At 41.4% G+C, this 19,057-nt stretch overlaps 1 protein-coding gene across 1 annotated transcript in view; it reads right to left on the bottom strand.

The window, feature by feature from the left end:
• Positions 1 to 17,426, bottom strand: part of htr4 (5-hydroxytryptamine receptor 4) — a gene marked incomplete at its 3' end in the record, with an annotated part of 79,852 nt that extends 62,426 nt beyond the window's left edge. The window contains exon 1 of the mRNA XM_079744558.1: positions 17,339 to 17,426. The remainder of the gene's footprint in view (positions 1 to 17,338) is intronic.
• Positions 17,427 to 19,057: the final 1,631 nt, after the last annotated feature.

Genomic DNA, 19,057 nt, shown 5'->3' with positions numbered 1-19,057 from the left:
TTAAGTTAATAGTTATAATATATATGTATATAATATCCCAATATACTTAACGTTATAAGAGGATATAGATGCTTCATTCCACTGGAGCTTACATAATTCAAGTAATGTAACCCTATAACTAGATAAGGACATTAAGAAACCAAACAGGACAATAAAGTAGAGGTAAATGGAGGAAAAGGGGATGAGATAGGATGAGAGGAGAGGTGCGGTTGGGCTGAGGGCAGGAGAGGAGAATGGTGGAGAGCACAAAATAGGAAAAGTAAAGAAGAGACAGAAATGTGTGAGAAAAGTAGAGAGATGATATTAGGCAAGGGCAGATTGCTTTGATTTAACAGGGATATAAAAATCACACATGCACACACATCCAGATGACCCATGTGCACTTTATTCTTACATTGATTAAGATTAAATACATTGTCTAAATTTTCTTTCAGACCAGAGGACAAGAAAAATTAATTGTAAATGAACGATGTTCAGTACATCCTTTACTGTTTAACCATACGACTACATACATCAACTACCTACATGATACACAATCCATAACGATTTTAAAACTCCAAACCTAGTACATATTTGTGACAGACGGTAAAACCGCAGCACTGTTTTACCCCCATCACCCCCCCAGCTGAGTAAAACAACAGTGTGGCCCAGGTGGTCTTAACCCTGGCATGTACTCTGAGACCAGCACTTCAGTTTAAGCAGCCTACCCCAGTCTGTTTGACTCTTCTGTTGATAATGGTGTTATGATTGGTAAAATAACCATTTTCTCTATCACAGCAAAAGCACGGTGTCTGACTTCCATATAATCAAATAAATGACCAAATAAAATACTAATTTCGACCGTTTTGTCTCCTAGCTCGGGGTGATTTACAACATCAAAGCCAATTATTGTTATTTCTCGGAGGTCTCGACGCATTTAATACCCCGATGGAAAAAGCACTTAACATTTACTACTAACTAACTTATTTATTAACTTAGTGTTCACACGCAAATAATCCATCTCCAGCTGGTATGTTGAGTTGAATGTCTGCCATGTTTGAACAGGCACACAGTGCCCCGCAACCTACCAGTGCAGGCTAACGCTATGCTAAAAGCTGACACCAATCTTGAAGTCACTCAGAAGTCACCAGGGGTAACGCCAAAGTCCAGAATCACAAGCTTCGCCACTCTGATGGTTTATGGCACTTAGGCTGAGCTGGTGGCTTATGCAAATGTACCGTTTGGTTTTGTTGAATACAATATACAATATACTGTCCAACTATATCATTTTTGCAAACGTTGTTGATTCTCGGTTCATTAAAATGCATCTGCTTCTTTGTGCAACCAAATTGTTCATATAAAATGGCATGCAAGAAAGAAAAATACTGTAAATCATAAACGGATAACCATAAACGGTGTTTACTCAAAAGTATGATGATGAGCGCAATGGCTAGGTAGAGCTGCTATATCTCTGGTTAATAAATCATGGGATGATGTGTCTGAGTGCAGGTAGATAGAGTGGCACTTAACAGCCTCATTAAATCTCTCTGTCAAAAATGCATTACCGCAAGCTCACGTGGATATTGCATTACGTATGTGGCTATCTTTTATCATGTTGTATTTTCCCAGCCTTCTATCGTTAGTAGTAAAATTTGTTTAACTTACTGCTCAATAATTTATGTTGACAGTAAACTATAGTTTAAAAATTACAATATATTTATTACTCAAACATTTCTGATTCTTATTCTGTGTGTCTGGCAATCTGCCTCAGTATGGGCGTGGTTCACGGACAATTTTATGCAAAATCTTGAAGGTGACATATTATATTAGACATATGTATAATATGTCACCTTTAACGAAGAAGCATATGAAAATTTCCTATGGCATAAATGGTGCTGAAATATAAACTTTCTGCAATTGATCTTAAATCATTAGAGTTAGCATCCTTTGTAGAGCAGAACAAGGCATCTTGATTGCATAAAATTATGAATGAAATGTCAGTCAGTGTGTGATTTATGATTTATGCAATTTGTGCAATTATAAGGCTAGTTTATATTTTTGTTTGTTCATGTTAGCATTGCTGCAAGCCAGCTAGTTCTGTATTTTCTGTCATGCTCAAATGTGTTCATCTAGTTGTAATTTGCGGAGCAATAAACAATGTTTTCATATAATGTTTATCCTAGTTCTCATTTGTGAAGCTATTAATATTGGTATTATGTTTCTTATATCCTTTTTATAGTTTTCACAGTGCTTTAGACAATAACATCTTGATTAAGAAAGTAAAAGCTGAAAGCACCGGTGTGGAAGTCTCAGCATCTTGCCAAGGGCTGTTACACTCATAAAATCCCTGTTATAGACCCAGTGCTGGACAAGCACTGCCAGGCCGTCCAGTGGTATGCCGACCACAGACAGAACTCTACATAACCTTGTAGAGAACATATATATATATTTATTTATTTATATTTACATATATAGTAGCTGAGAGTGCATTCCATCCCTAAACATGACTCCAGATCTGTGTGCCATCATGCAAGATGGAATTACAAACCATCCTGCCAACACAGTATGTGTATGTATGGTGAATGTGATAGGATCTGACTCCTAGATATAGACTATGTAAATATACATGTACAAATAGCATTATAATCATTAATGATACTAAATTGCGTAGTATCTCACAGTGATTTCATAATCAATGAAGGGGCCAACCAGTACATTAGAAGCGGTTGTAAACCAGATACAGATGAATCTATATAATAATCCCTGTCTATAGCCCCACCAGGCTTTTTCCCATCTGATTGTTTTCTTTTGGGTTGGGGAGACTCGTGGAGGAGGTGTTGGGCCGTCTAAGGGCCAAAAGCACGTGGCCTATTGGAACGGTAGTTAAATGATGTATTCATTTTTGCCTCCAAAATAGACAATATAGAAAATAATGTTGAACACTGCTGCATTCACCCATGTGCTTTTTTTTGGGTACAAAATGTGAATCGTACTTCACATACTTCTGTTTGCTTTGGGCTTGAGCTTATGCCATGTAAACAGAGGCTGAGTTCTATAAATAGCCACACAAGTTAGTATCACTCACTCCAATGGGCAACTAATGACACATCAGTGTTCCATGGGCCTAGAGAACCAAGCGCTGTCTGTGGTGACACACCATAAATCTGATATAAGAAGGAACTTTGCGACCGGGGATGCTGTAAACAGGACACAACCTTTGCCCTGCCAGGCAGCCAGAGAGTGTCTAACGAAGGAGTCATGGTTTATGGACTTCTGTCGCTTAATAAGGAAGAAGGTTTTGTGGACATGTTGCTAACCCAGTTGGCAGCTCCCCACCAGCTCTGCTTCTAAGCTCATGCTACTTTGCTCATCCTGTTATGTTAGGTAACATAACATTGGCTAACATATAGCTTGACTTACAGCTAACTTGGAAAACTATTCAAGTGGATAACCACTAGCATGGCTTATATTAAACTTGGATCACAGTTTGAGTGGATAACCACTGGTTGAATGATGATCTAGCGTCTATCTTAGAAAACATTATGTAAAATGTTAGTGTGGCTAACTCAACAAGGCTAACAGCTAAATTGGCTAACAATTAATTTGAAAAATATCTATAGCTTGGAGACTTACCAGGAAGCATATTTCTACCGTTATTGAAACATAAACGTAAATTTATCAAACCATCGTAATAAGTACAAAAGTGGAATAATCAACATAAGAATCTACTCTGCAGTCAGAGCACCCAGCCGAGATGTCTACTGCATAGTTATACAGTCTTTATAACACACATTAGCAATGCATCAACAGTGCACACACAGTATCTGGATGCTTATGAAACAGAAAAAGGAGGGTACGTGCATTTTAAAGATGGCCCACTTTCCCAGTTGGTTTGGTAAATCTATGCAAATCTAAAAGATTTGATGAATTGTTAGATTTACTGAAGCATATGCATAGAATATTGCCAACTCCTCCGCCTACGTCCACACAATAACCAAAGAAAAACACACATAGTGACTGATTGTTTGCAGCAATGATAGCAATACTTTCTGGCAAGCAGTAACCTCAATTTATCTGGTTTACTCCACATATAATCTATATAGATTAAGTCGTTTGAAGGAGAGAATTTCTTTTGATTGGATCTGAAAAAAAACACTTCACACAACAAAGCCTTTCTGACTTTTGTCTCCAAATACTTTTCCATGGGTCCCATGAGCAGGAAATGATCACACGCACACACAAGCGCACGCACACCCCCCCCCCCCCCCCCCCCCACACACACACACACACACACACACACACACACCCACACACACACACAAATGTGGAATATGTATGGGGTCCCGATATCAGCCTCCTAAATGGAAGCAATCTGGAGCTCCCTTGGAACCCCAGCAACACTGAAATAAATGTCTCCTTATTTAAGAGGGATGTTGAATCATCAAACTATGTTCTTGTACATGTGTTCTTGTGTCTGAGTTAAAGAATAACAACGTTCCCAGACTGAAGTGAAAAGAGAAAGGAAAACACGCTGAATTGGTCTTGATATTAAACATAAATAGTGTGTTGGCATGGCTCGTTCCCTGTGCAGCGGGAAAGTTAAATACCAGCCTGGATTCAGAGAACAGAGAGAGAATCTTTGCTAAGCCCCTCTCCAGAGAGACACTTTTTCATTTGCTTAAATAGTTTAAGCCATTGCAAACCCAAATCCACCGTAGTCTTCTAACTATGTAATTTGGGGTCTTACTATTATTACATATTAGTTTGAAATTTGAAATATTGTCTGTAATTATGCTTAGATATTTATTACGAAAATGAATCCTCTCTGATTCCACTCAATCTGCCTGTTCATAGATATCTTCCGAGAGTTTGCTGAGGTCGGCAAACTCCCGGTTGAATCAACCAATCAGATGCAACAAAAACTATTTTTTTACGTCTATAAAGAATCGTATATATTCATACCACTTCATCTTATATATATGCATCACAAATGTTCGACATATAGTATTAGCAAAACAAATTTACAGGGTTAGGAAGATTACAACTTAAACTGTCTGGCATTTATACTGTGAAGAGGAGGATTACAAGGTTTGCAGCCGCAGCAGAGATGTTACAGATGCACCGGCTGCAATGTGCACAAATCAAAAACAATCTCCCGTTATCAATGTTACCGAGCATAGATGTACTTTTCACCTAGGCACGCCCCCTTTTAACCTCACCCACTCAGGCTCCTGAGAGTCCACTAAATTCAGCGAGGTTAACTGTACGACTCGACAAACAAAGACGGATGCGCCACTCTTTGTTGGAGTTGTTGTTTTGTGTTAATACGCTATATGCAATTAGTACAGCTACACGTGAACCTTGTAAGATGGTGCAATTTGATTGGTTAGCTATCGCGGGAAATTGTGCAATATCCCATGTGATTGAGATCTCCCACTTGGGATATTGCGTGACGGTCGTCTCGTCACACTAATAAAAACAAATAAACCGCTAATAAAACCAAATAAATCCCGGCAAAAAGCGTTATCTTGTTTATTTTTGGGGTGTTCACGTGTAGTATGTACTAAAACCATTATTCACCTCAGGCTCTGTGAGTCCACTATTCCAATGCTCCACTATCCACTTCGCCTTCGGCAAATAATTGATAAATATGATTATACAGATAGTCTGACAAACTTTAGTTTATAACACAAAACTTTTATTATCCATATATACATGGACGTATGCAAAATAAAAGTGGCTCCAAGGCGTAAGTAGTTGAGCGGTGGGTCATGGGGCTAGAGGGGCAGAATATGCAGGGTTGGCAGTCAGTTGAGGGTGGAGGGAGAGGTGCGAAGTGGAGGGGGGAGAGGGGGATCCTTTGTGTTTTGTATCTCAACTGAATTGCCCTGAGAGGTTGGGGTCAACCGGATTCAGTTGTCTCCATAGTGAATCTATCTGCACCAACTCGTGAATGGTGATTCATAAAATAGTTTTGGTCAGTGTCCAGCCTATTCTGTAGCATCCACGACATTGCAGACTGTTCTGCCCAACAGGCTGGACGAAGGACAACCTGGAGGATGGCCTTCCATTCACAATAGCATCCTCCACTTCAGACATCATATCCAGTGTTATGTTCTTCCTTATGGCAGGCTGATCCTCAGTTTGAAAAACACTCAGCTCTGGCCTTGTGCAGCAGCAAAATACAGGGAAATTTTAAAGAAGACCACTGAAAACATTGAATGGGAACGAAGTCTAAGAACTGCCATTGAATTTTCATGTTCTGACTTACTCTTCTCTTCCTTTACCTCATGAGTGGTGTTCCTTTCCTTCTCTTTCTTCTCCAAACCATCATCTTGGTTTATCCTCGAACTCTTTTGAATTGCCTCAGAATTGGTCTTGCAGGGTCCTAGAGAAAGACAGGTTGAACACTGAATACCGTAGAACACTCAATCGTTTTAGGGTTAACATTAGACATCCTCCTTAACAAGATTAGGCATTACTCTCAGGATATTATGACTCACCTTTTTCAACTTCAGGGTCCACGTCTGGAAAAATGACACATCGTTGAAAATATGTGTTGTTTCCTCCTGGTTTAGGGTTAGGTGTGGGAAGATACATTGGAAATTAATAAAAGATTGTTTAAAAATGAACTAAGAATTTCAGGTACTGTTATGAACAATAATGATGACATACCAACAAAACATGTTTGCTTACCTTGTCTGTGGATCATGTCGGTGCGCCTCTTTGAGCTCTCTACCGCTAACTCCCTCTTGTCCAAATGCTGAATAACATTCTCCATGAATCCATAATCTTCTGTACCAGACCATTGAATGTTGTAAGCATTTGAAACGCTAGGCAGTTAGCTATCGACTGTGGTCAGGCAGATTCCTGAAAATCTCTGTCCAACAGCTGAATTCTGACAAATTTTGCAGGGCCGAATATCAAGGATCTTTAGGCAGTTTGAGGGACTGTGTGGACTTTTGTCTGAGGTGTCCTTAAGGTCTGTAAAGAAACTCCCAAACATTCCAGATCATAGCGCTGTTCAACACAACAGCATTTTTTTCAACAAACATTTCAAATATTTATGAAGGTTTTCTCATTGTCAAATTGAGTAAATGCATACACAATAAGACATTAAACATTTATATCATATGTGCATTTGTTTTTGTTTTTGATCTGGTAATCAGAGGCTTTAAAGGAGACATATTATGGTGTTTTCCCAACAAGTAAACATAGTATATGAGTTCCAGAAAACATGTTTTTGAAGCTGTTTGCTGGATATAGCTTTTAGGAAAAAAGATCTTGCCTACCGCTATTCCCCTCTGTTTCAGTCTCTTCAGAATGCGCTGTTTCTGGTGTCTGTAGCTTTAATGCAAATGAGCTGCTGCCCATTGACCAATGAGCTGTCAGACTGGACCAAAGCATGGAGGAGAAGGGATTGTGGCCGTTTGCTGACTCCTGGAGCTCTATATCTATATAATATAATATAATAATAATAATAATATTATATAATATATAGGTATTTATATAATATTATATCTAAAATCACGGCCAAAAGCTATGTGCACCTCGGATGACATAATGATGATTCATAAAGACTGCGTCTAGTACTTCCACAACAATTAAAGATTTGTATTGGGGGTTATCTCGGTTGAGAAGAATTGGGGGAAAGGAACTTTGGCCTTGACTCTCTGAAGTCCACTTTGAACCGCGACATGGAGGATAAAGGGATTGTACTCCGGGAGCTGATCTGCCGGACTGCCGGACTGCCGCCGAGCTCCCCCCGCCGGAGCTGCCGGACTGCCGATGACGCTTCGGCGGCAGTTCAGCTCTCGAAGTACACACGCCAGAGCCGCCCGGCAGCTTACCTGCCGGTCTGCCGCCGAGCTGCTCATCCGCTGGTCCACAAAGTTTTAGCTATTCTAACTTTTTTCAAAGTTTGTATACGTGTGGGAGCACCAGAGACCCAAAACAACACCCCATATCCCAGGTAAGTGTTGTTTTCATAATAAGTCCCCTTTAATAAATAAAGGACTGATTTGGTATGTTGTATGTATGTGTGTGTGTGTGTGTGTGTGTGTGTGTGTGTTTGCTTTTGCTTTTGCTATTGCTTTTGCTTCCTCCCACGCATTATCACTATTGTTGCTGAATGTCGATAAATACTTAATACTGCAACTACTGCAAAATACACAACCTCTGGCTCTCAAAGGGAATAATGAGATATGTGTTCCTAGTCTGCTGCATTATCTATATTTAAACTATTCCTACTAACGACAGCAAATTTGTTAAGATTATATTTACTGAGTTTAATCTTTTCAATCAACTGTGTGTGAAAGCATGTTTAGCCATTAAACCTGATCCAAACCCAAAGCCAGTCTCCTCCCCCTACACAACTCATTCTGCCAGAAAATAAACCTTTCCCTAGAACGCCTTTATTACCTCCGCTCCAGAATAAACAAGTCATGCTCTGTGACGGATTTTATCTCATGGCACTTTCTCTCATTCGCGTTTGTTCTGAACTTGGATGTTGTTAAAAGTAGTTTTGTCCATCAATATGAGCTGCCTGTAAAGAAGCACTATTGATGGCAAATACATTTGTAATCTAATCGTATTTGGATCGGGAAACAAGCTCTATCAAGCCTGGCTTGGTCCATGGCTCTGCTTACAGAAATATCTACCATTTCCAGCCTGTTTAGATGTAGGGGCAGTTTACAAGAGATCCCCCACTTGATACTTGTACTCGTGCACAGGTTTCAAGTTTACACAATCTCAGTGAATGGGCGGAGACCTAGCTTACATGGATTTTGTCATCAGGGACTTAACACCACAGGTTGATTTAAAACACAAAGTATCTACAGATCACATACACACATCATGTATTTTAACAAGTTAGGGATTGGCAAAGGAATATAACAGGAAGTTTGTGTTGCTGGACACTAGAGGTGCGATGATCACAAAAAAGCGTGGCAATCTTTGATAAAGATGATATCATACAGTGTCAAGGGATGTCCCTTGCTTCCTGCAGGGGAAACCAAAGTAAAAATACATCTTAAAGCACTTCAACTTCCTGAATGGTTCATTTCATTCCCAATACAAATCAAATAATTGGTTTGTTGTGGAAAATTCCGCACAGGGCTTCCAAGTTGTTGAATATCAGTTGTGTATCAAATGAAAGATGAGGGAGGCTGATGGTTTGTAAAACAGATCTGTGTGTGCAAATCTGAATTCGAGTGCCTTTCATATGAGACACTAGCATTCCGCTAAGACACAAACGCAACTGCCTCTAGATTCACAGTAGTTGTGTGACCTGCCTGTTTGTTGACGTTAGGCAGCTGATGTCTTGGGGGTTTGGATAAGTGGTTTGAGTGCTCAGCCCACAGCCAGAAGCTCTGCGTTCCAATTTTTTACAATCCAAGCTGGAAGTACGCTTGGAGCTAGGCCAATGCCTGCTGCTTCTTGTAGACTTGAACTCAATGACAGCTACGTTGGCCCTGTGATAATGCAGAGAATCCAGGGTTTTTGTGTAAACCAAAGATCTCCTGGATGAAGCCGGTTGTATTGGTATATAAACCCTTAATAAAAGTTACACAGGCCTTCACAGAACCCACAATACATATATCAACCCAAAGCCCGACAAAAGGAAAAATGCCCCCAAAAGGAAGGAATAGAGAAAAGCGATCTCTCCTCCTTGGGTGGAAGATAATCCATCAAAGAAAGGCAGCGATGGCTCAGCTTCTTGGCTCAGAAGGTAAAGAACTCTATAGCAGTGGATTACTTAACTGGCACAACACCACGGGGCAACAAAGGGAAAGCAGGTTCCCAGCTTAAACGGGGGTGTGTTGGGTTTGGTGATGTTGAGGTCTGGGTGGGAGGTGCCAGGCTGCGGGGGCGACGAGACCCCTGCCCTTGCTTTTGCCAAGAATAACTGCTGTGTCTTCTCAGCTGTCTGGAAGGCAAACAGGATGACTGTCTGCTGAGCTGCGTTCGTAGACCCATGGTCACCTGTTCTGTAGGATGTCAGCCTCTGGGTGGGTCTGTTCCTAGCTCCTCTTCCTCCTCTCATCTTCCCTCTCCTCTCAGCTCCTCTCCTCGTATTTGCTTCCCTCCTCTAGCCTTAATCCTCTCAGCTCATCGGACCTTCACCTTTATCTCCTCTTCTCTGCACATTCCCCCTATCCTCCTGCTCCTCTCTTGTTAGCTCCTTATTAACTTTCTATGAAAAAGTTAAGAAGGAGAACTCCCTCTACTCATATTATGTCCAATCCTCTCCCCTTACCTCCTTTCTCCTCCTCTTCCCTCCACTATTTCCATCTCCCCTCCTGTCCTCTCCCCCGTCCTTGCTCCTTTCCTCTTCCATAAGCTCCTCTCTCCCTTCTCCTCCTCTTCTCAAACTCTCCTCTCTTCTGCCCTCACCTCCACACCCCTCTCCTACTCTATCCCATGAGCTCTTCTCTCCTCCATTCAGCTCCTCTCCTTATACCCTCTATCCTCCTCTTACCTCCCCTCCTTCTCCACTAAACAATCAAACAGGAGTGTTCCCATTAAAATGCAGTGATTCCAACGTGCTGGAGCACCGTAATTCACTGGTCCTGAAGTGGTGAGTCAACATCATCAGTCAAAAAAAACTAAAGAACATAGACATCACGAATGTTCACGTTCACAACACACCCGTTCTTCAGGCTTCACCAGAAGTGTTATTGTATCAGTGTGGTTAGAGATCTGGCTTTCCTCTGGCCCTCAGCCCCCAATCAATTATGTTATCTTATTATTCTGCATCTCATTAGTTTCCATCACCGTGAAACAGGGAGGGCAGAGGGATTGAGGCACAGCGGAAAAAGAGGGATTGAGAGAGAGCGAGAGAAAGACCAACAGAATCCAAAATAAACACTACAATGAGAGCCAGAGGGTGAGCCAGAAAGCACCTGGGAGCGATATATTACAACGACACTCTTTAGCACTTGCTCCAGCTCTCTCTCACCCCTGCTCCTCCATCACACATACATGGCAAAACAAACTGCGGTGGAGCTGTCTGGCGTTTTTTGTACAGAGCTGCAGGAGCTTTCGGGGGGGGGGGGGGTGACATGATGGTGGATGAGGCCTGTATGGGGTCCCTGTGGGCCCCTGTCCCTGAGCGGACACACAGTACCCTCCGTAGCGCCGGGCTGCTGGCCTCTCCACACGATGCCTGCTTAAATACTCAGTGTGTGCTCAGCTGGACTGAGGCTAATGCTGAGCTACACCACAGCATTAAGCCAGCTGTGGACAACACACTGTACTGGATATAAAGAGTGATATAGAAAGATATAGAGACAGATTCCTACCTACCTACCTACCAACATACCTAGATACATAGATACATAGACAGCGTAAAAAAGCCCTGTAGAGGGGTAGATAAAGGGAGGGGTGGATGAAGTGAGAAAAGGAGGGATGTACAGACATTGATAACAGATAAATAGACACTATGACCTTTATGAGAATTGACACACAATCCTATGATTGCTCTTTGTTGTTCTATTTGCAAAAAAATGAGATTGAGTAATCCTTTCTGCCGATATTATTTCAACATTAATCATGGGTCGCTGTCGGAAGAAAGCAGCAGGCGCCTCGGTGAAGACCAGCCCGATGGAGTTACCTGTGAAACGCTGCTTCAGTCTGATTAAAATGTGATTTACCTCGCTTGGGAGTCCCGCAGATGCCCGCCACAAAGATAATTGAAACCGTGTTTGTGTCTTCCCGCCACAAGATAAATAATCAGAGAGATCCATCACACTGGAACTCCCAAACCCCCTCCCCCTCCTCCATGTCACTACATCCTCCCCAGACTGCACACTACTGTCACCTGGGCAACGCAGGACGCCGCAGGGCTACGTCACCTCATTGGAGGACTTAGAGAGGACTTGATGTCACAGTCATTCCACACTTACATCATTTTGATTAAATTAAGTCTATCTGGTTATAGAATTACTGATGTTGCATTGTGAACGAGAAGCAATAGGAACTTGTTAAGGTAATCTATGCTTTAGATATACTGATCAAGTGTGTTTCTGTCTATCGCTGACCCAAACGGCTGCCCAGGCGAGCAGAGAGCTCATATAGCATCCTGGGAAGACCCCACAGGGATTGGCCTTCTATACGACCTCATTACAACTTTACACACAGACACTAACGCACGCACACGGATATGTACAGGCAAAATATGCATATATGGATACCCACACACATAGAACTGTCTTAGAGTATAAAAGCAAGAGAGAGAGAGAGAGAGAGAGAGAGAGAGAGAGAGAGAGAGAGAAAGAGAGAGATGATGTCCAGCTGAGACATTGAGCGCCGAAATTCTAATTTAAGATGAAAGGTGATGAAGAAACAAACACATTTGTTTTAGGTTGGGCGAGAACAATTGAATGCAAAAACTCCCTGCCTTGCTTACTGCAGGTATTCTCTCTCTCTCACTTGTATGTAGTGTATGCGTTCACGTGTGTGCATGTAGGCACGTGCCGTCATGATACAAGAAGAATCTTGATGGTGCTGGCAGACTTGTTGTGTGATGGAAATTTGTCATTTCAGTCTTGTTCTGCACATACTCCTCTCACTGGATCACATGATTTTAGGGAAACATAATGTGTAGCCCACTCACTGCTTATTCAATTATTCAGTACCCAACATTTATTATTCTTCAAAAGCACAAATGAAGTATCACCACAAGGAATGACAAAGTAAGATAAATTAAATAAAATGAAAATTTCCCATGAAATTTTCTCTCTCTCTCGCTCTCTCTCTCTCTGTCTCTCTTTCTCTCTGATAGATAGATTGTTCACGGCAGAATGTGAGCATACAGCACATGACAACACGTAGGTAAATATAATAAAATGGAGCATGGACACATTCCAGATATACTACAAATTGCACACAAACTCAACTATCAATCAAACTCACCCACAAGTATATGTTTTCAGGGGAATCTGAGTGTGCGCGCGTGTGTGTGTGTGTGTGTGTGTGTGTGTGTGTGTGTGTGTGTGTGTGTGTGTGTGTGTGTGTGTGTGTGTGTGTGTGTGTGTGTGTGTGTGTGCGTGCGTGCGTGCGTGCGTGCGTGCGTGCGTGCGTGCGTGCGTGCGTGCGTGCGTGCGTGCGTGCGTGCGTGCGTGCGTGCGTGCGTGCGTGCGTGCGTGCGTGCGTGCATATGGAAAATATCCCACTTAGATGCATGCTGCATGTAGATAGCAGCTGGGATGTGGTACCATGTGTCCAGACTCTTTGAACTGCTACTTCTCTTTGATGTGAACCTGGGTGTCTGACCCTACAACATCTACATTCACTTCATGTTCCTTTGGGGCATGCCCCCTTCTATGGTGGTAGTTACATCCCAGCCCTTTAGAAACCACGCGCAACCCAGTTCAATCTCTTGAGCTGGGTGGTCTTTATGGTGTTGGTATATTAAATATATTGTTCTTAAGTTGACCTTTAAACTAAATCTGTGTTGTGAGCCATTTTTAACTGTTTTGGTATTTTTTCAAGTATTCCAGTTTTATGTTTGATTAAATTGTTATATTTTTCACATCTCTTATCTCTTAAAAGTCATTTCTTCATACCATAGTTCAGCTCATCTCATGAGTTTCACATCATACTTTTCACTTGCTTGGAAAGTGTCATTGTTTATTCATGACTGTCACACTCAGCAATAACTTTGAGGAAGTAACAAGCGCTGAAACATTCTTTCCTTCTTCTCTTCCTTAACTCTTCCACTTGGGAAGGCCGTGTGAGCGTTATCTCTGTGCTAGATGGCCTTGCTTCAACCCCCAGCCTGCAGGCATGAATTACAGAAAACATTAACGGTCTCCCGGATTGGGGGCTTTTTGCAGCACACTCCATCACATGACAGCTATAGTTCCTCCATCAGCCTAGACAATACAACTAATCTTACAGAGGTCAAACGCATCCCTAATGGGAGATTAAACTGATATATATATATATATATATTTATATGACCGGTACGCTATATCTCTGTAACTTTTGGGATATCATGTGTAACAGATGGAGAATTCATGAGGAAGCCAAAGAGAGTTTGAGTTATTGTACTTAGTGATGGCAAAATGAATAGTGGATTCACTAATATGATGCATTTTTTCTTAATTAATAAGAAAATACAGAGTATGTGACATACACAGTAAACTTTTGAATGCCCTTTCAACTAGAGCCTGATCGATATTTTGGCCGATGCTGACCTATCATAGAAAAGTCAGTATCGGCGTATATGTTTGCCTCTATGAAAACTTAAAATATGGTGTTAATTTATTAATTCAATCACTTCTTCAAAAGTCCTCTAATTTGATGGTTAAACCTCCAAATGGTTTAACTGAGCACATCCACGTAAACACTCAACATGCACTAACAGTTTTACAGCATGTTCTTTATGAAGGTTAGTAGCTCAAGCTCATCCCAATAAAGTTCATTGGTTCCTTTAGCTCATGATCTTAATGTGATGTTGCTGTGGCCTGAAGAATCTCTGGAGGGTGAGCAGCAAATCCCAAGGAGCTGCCCCGCTCCCATGATAATAATGATAATAATGATAATGATAATAATAATAATAATAATAATAATAATAATAATAATAATTATAATAATAATAATAATAATAATAATAATTTATCAGTTTTTACAATAGGATACCACAATATATATATATGATTTTGAAAAATTTTGCCCACAGAATGTCAGCATTCATATCAGAATTCATTTTGGTTTCTAGTTCCTACTTACTTTACGTTCAATTACACTTGCAGCAAGTAACTGCCTGATTACAATTGCGGTGTGACAGCAAGATTACAATTCCCAGAAATGTGGTGCTACTAATCTGAATTTAACTACACTTGTGGTAACTGCCTGTTTACAATTCCCAAATCTGTGTTGTTCCATGAATTTCATATTCAACCCAAACTGGGGGAGTCAATAAAACTCCTTCAAAATCACTTGTTTTTGCAAGTACATTTGGTATGAATGATAATGTGTCATCTCATTTCATAATCCCATTTAACCTAAATTGGAGTGGATTTAAAATCGAATTTAAAAAATGAGATTAATCGTGAATTAACTCATTGATGAGATTAATCGCGATTAAAATTGTTAATCGTTTGACAGTAATAATATTTATATATATATATATATATATATCGACCGATATACATATATTTTGAATGTCGGCTGATATATTGTAATTGGTAATGTTTTACGCCTTAATATCAGTATGAACAACGGCCCCTAAAATCCAGTAACGGTCACGCTCTGTTTTCAACCTGCAGTTTATTGGATAACAAGTACACAAAATGTGAGCAACTGCGCAAATACTAATAAAATAATATATTCCCTCCATTTTTGCTCAGGGCTATTGCTCCATCTCTCCCTCTCGCCACATGTCTTACATCATTCTCCCTCTATTTTTCACCCTCTCCCTCTTTCCACTCACTCTGGCTTTTATTTGTTCTTCCCCACTTTCTCTGTCTATTCTCTTTTTTAATCAGACCGATCCTACCTTCCAGTAATTGTATCTTTCCCTTCATATATCTCCCTCTCTAGAGATCGGGTGTGTATAGTAAACACACACAAACACACACACACACACACACACAGACACACCACACACACACACACACACACAGTGTCAAAATAGATTAAATAAACTGGTGCAGCCAGAAGACCAATGAAGACAGATTAAATTATTTTCCTCATTTATCACATCATCATTATCGTCATCATCTTCATCGTCAACATCATGAACATCATCACTCTAGGCCCGTCCATCTCTCCATACATCCTGTTAGTCCGATAACCATGATGACCACACCGGGCGCCTAACAAACTATTGATAAGACCGCTAGCCCCACACTCTCCTGAACTCCTTACTCTAACAGTAATACATGTGGACTATGTTTAATCATTTATTTAATGCATCTTTCCCTACTACTCCTAGTACGTCTATTTATTTAGGAATTTATTAGTGATCCGCTCGTCCATTCCACCATGGTCCTGTACTCTGCTGGAACACCCACATTCCCCGCCTGTTGAGCAAAGTAGGTTGCTATCAAAATCCACTTACAGGCTGGTAGTTGGGATTCAAACACACTGAGCAGATCGACTGACTGAGGTTGGATTCCCTTCTACTTGAGTGCTCATGAGCAATCAAAGCCGAACGCAAGCGCTGAAGGCAGGAAATGTTGTTTGTGTCTGCTTAATATGTGTGTGTGTGTGTGTGTGTGTGTGTGTGTGTGTGTGTGTGTGTGTGTGTGTGTGTGTGTGTGTGTGTGTGTGTGTGTGTTGTGCGCGTGGGTATGTATAGCCAGAGGGCATATTGACCTAATAAGGGTTGTTACATAAGGTCATTTTTTAAATATTGGGGATGTAATGGAAATGTGCGTGTGTGTGTTTGTGTAACCATATGAAGTGTGAGGGCAAAACGAAGCATATGTAGTGTGTGTGTGTGTGTGTGTGTGTGTGTGTGTGTGTGTGTGTGTGTGTGTGTCTGTGTGTGTGTGTGTGTGTGTGTCTGCTTCTGTGTGAGTGCATGCGCCACTATGTTTCTCAATGAGTCTTCATGCCGCTAGCAGACTTGGTTTGGGATTGAAATTAGTCATTTCAGTTTTGTTCTGCACATACACAACTGACTGGATCACACCTCGAGGTTGTAGCAAGGGAACCATAATGTATACCCCACTACTCAATGCTTTTTCATTTTCTCTCTCTCTCTCTCTCTCTCTCTCTCTCTCTCTCTCTCTCATCAAAATTGTATCAGTATAAGTTTAACCTTTGATCGAGGGACATGGCCTTTAATTACCAGGTCATAAATACATGGACTAGTATACCATAAAAACACTTCATCGGTTGGCCTATTGCCATGGTTTAAATATTTTAACATTCTTCAGCGATGTTCTTGTTTCAAAATCAGATATCTTTATGTTATATTATATATTATTATATTATATGATTAAATTATTACTTCTGAAATTCCAAACTTTTCCAAAATTTCACATTTTCCAATTTACCTTTTGGCCTGAAACTGTGATCATAATATAAATAAAATGAAATAATACAATTAATTCGTAGTTCAAATTCAAATAAGATCTTCGCATTTAACCTTCTTAGACTGATAAGGACATGCAAGCCCGATTTGAATGCATTTGACCCCAATGCATTGTCCATACACGATTCCACGATAGGCTACCATTGAATGTTTGGCCAACACCAAAATGAAATGACAAATAACCCGTGGATGATTTCCATCCGGCCGTTACCGTTGACGGCATCTAAAAGGTCACGAAAGACCCCTTCGACATGAAGTTCCAACAGATCGACAGGAACATTGTAGGTACAAGGAACATGTGGGACTCACCATTTCCCCGTGCAGACCGGCCGTCCGAGGAGCGCGGAGTGAGAGGACTTTACATTCCCACGGACAACCTTTCACGCACGTTCAACGGGGATGTTAAACCAATCCGAAAAGTAATTGCTATCGTTTATAACACGATTATATTCACATGTGTAGTGGACGACTCGTTTGAGCCTGCTTCAAAGCTTGTAAGGATCCTAACCGAGAAGTAATAATAAAAAAAAAAGTATAGGACCAAGCAATAAATCACGGAGCGGATCTGCGAGGAACCGGTGCGACGACGTGCGCGCGGCGGACTGGCGGCAGCCGGTGAGAAGGAGAGTCAGCGCTCTTTACTAACTTAACATCGTTAAACCACCGGAGTCCCCTCCCCCTTACCCCGCCCGGTGTCATCGTCTACATGCCTTTGCATCGGGTCCCCCGTGCCCCGCCCCCCTCAATGGGAAGTTAGACATTGTTCAGCATTCTGGCACAAACCAAAAAATAAAGATGACCTGCAAGTAAGAGAGGCTAAGGTCAGGTGTAGGGAAGATCGCCAGTGAGAGAGAAACTCGTGATTTCTCTGGATCATTTTCTGTTCTGATGTTTAATTGGTTCAGAGCAGATTTCCTCGGTCTCAGAGGTCAGACAGGTGATTCCCCGCAAGCCCTTACAGTTATTATAACAGGAAGCATTCCAGGCACCATGCTCCAATTAATATTAAAATATCGCCAGTGTGGACTTCGCCAGCTCACCTTTCCTCCGTCATCTCTCCAACTCCCAGTACCCCCATCCAATCAACACACAGATCTCATCAGCCTATCAAATGCACCTGACCTTGGCAGAGCTGTCTGTCTGTCTGTCTGTCTGTCTGTCTGTCTGTCTGTCTGTCTGTCTGTCTGTCTGTCTCTCTTCCCATTTAATTTGAAGTCATGATGCTTTTATCCAAAGAGACTTAAAGTGAATTTAGATACAAGACATAATGACCATTCACAGAGAGGATATTGGTTGCTAGGCGACCAGTTCACATTTGTTTTGGACAAGCAAAGTGTGTTGTACCACCTAAACTTCACCTAGTGGAGGACCGTGCAAGGCATACACATTAATGGAGTTCATAGTGAATATCCCTTCCTTGTCGGCAGGCCATCAGGCTTAGCTTATCTAGCTTGGCAAGGACCCACCTTTTGTATGGGAATCGAACAGCATAGCCTTCCCTCCCTCCCTCCTACCTTGGTCTCTCCCCTCCTCTCTCTCTCTCTCTCTCTCTCTCTCTCTCTCTCTCTCTCTCTCTCTCTCTCTCTTCTCTCTCTCTCTCTCTCTCTCTCTCTCTCTCTCTCTCTCTCTCTCTCTCTCTCTCTCTCTCTCTCTCTCTCTCTCTCTCTCTCTCTCTCTCTCTCTCTCTCTCTCTCTCTCCCTCTTGATCGTGTCTTCAGACTAGACATCAGGTCTTTGCGTGCGTCATCAAAAAGACAACTCTGTTGTTCTTGCCAGTGCTAAATCTGCTCCTAAGGGGGATCGTACATCAGATCCTCCCCATACTAAAATATAACTCAATTCAGCTCCATCATTGCTCCCAGAATGTAAACCAAATGGCAAATGTATTACGTATAAAGGCAAAAGCATTGTAGGCCTATTTCAACTCCCACACAAAAACTCAATAGTATCAACATGAAAACATGATAAAAGCAAGCTAAAGACGTTTGTTCTTGGACAATATAAGAAGACGGTGTTGTAAATTAGCAT

Source organism: Pollachius pollachius (genome assembly GCF_949987615.1).
Source record: "Pollachius pollachius genome assembly, chromosome: 10".
NCBI lineage: Eukaryota > Metazoa > Chordata > Actinopteri > Gadiformes > Gadidae > Pollachius > Pollachius pollachius.
This window is presented reverse-complemented; position numbering and strand designations above follow the sequence as displayed.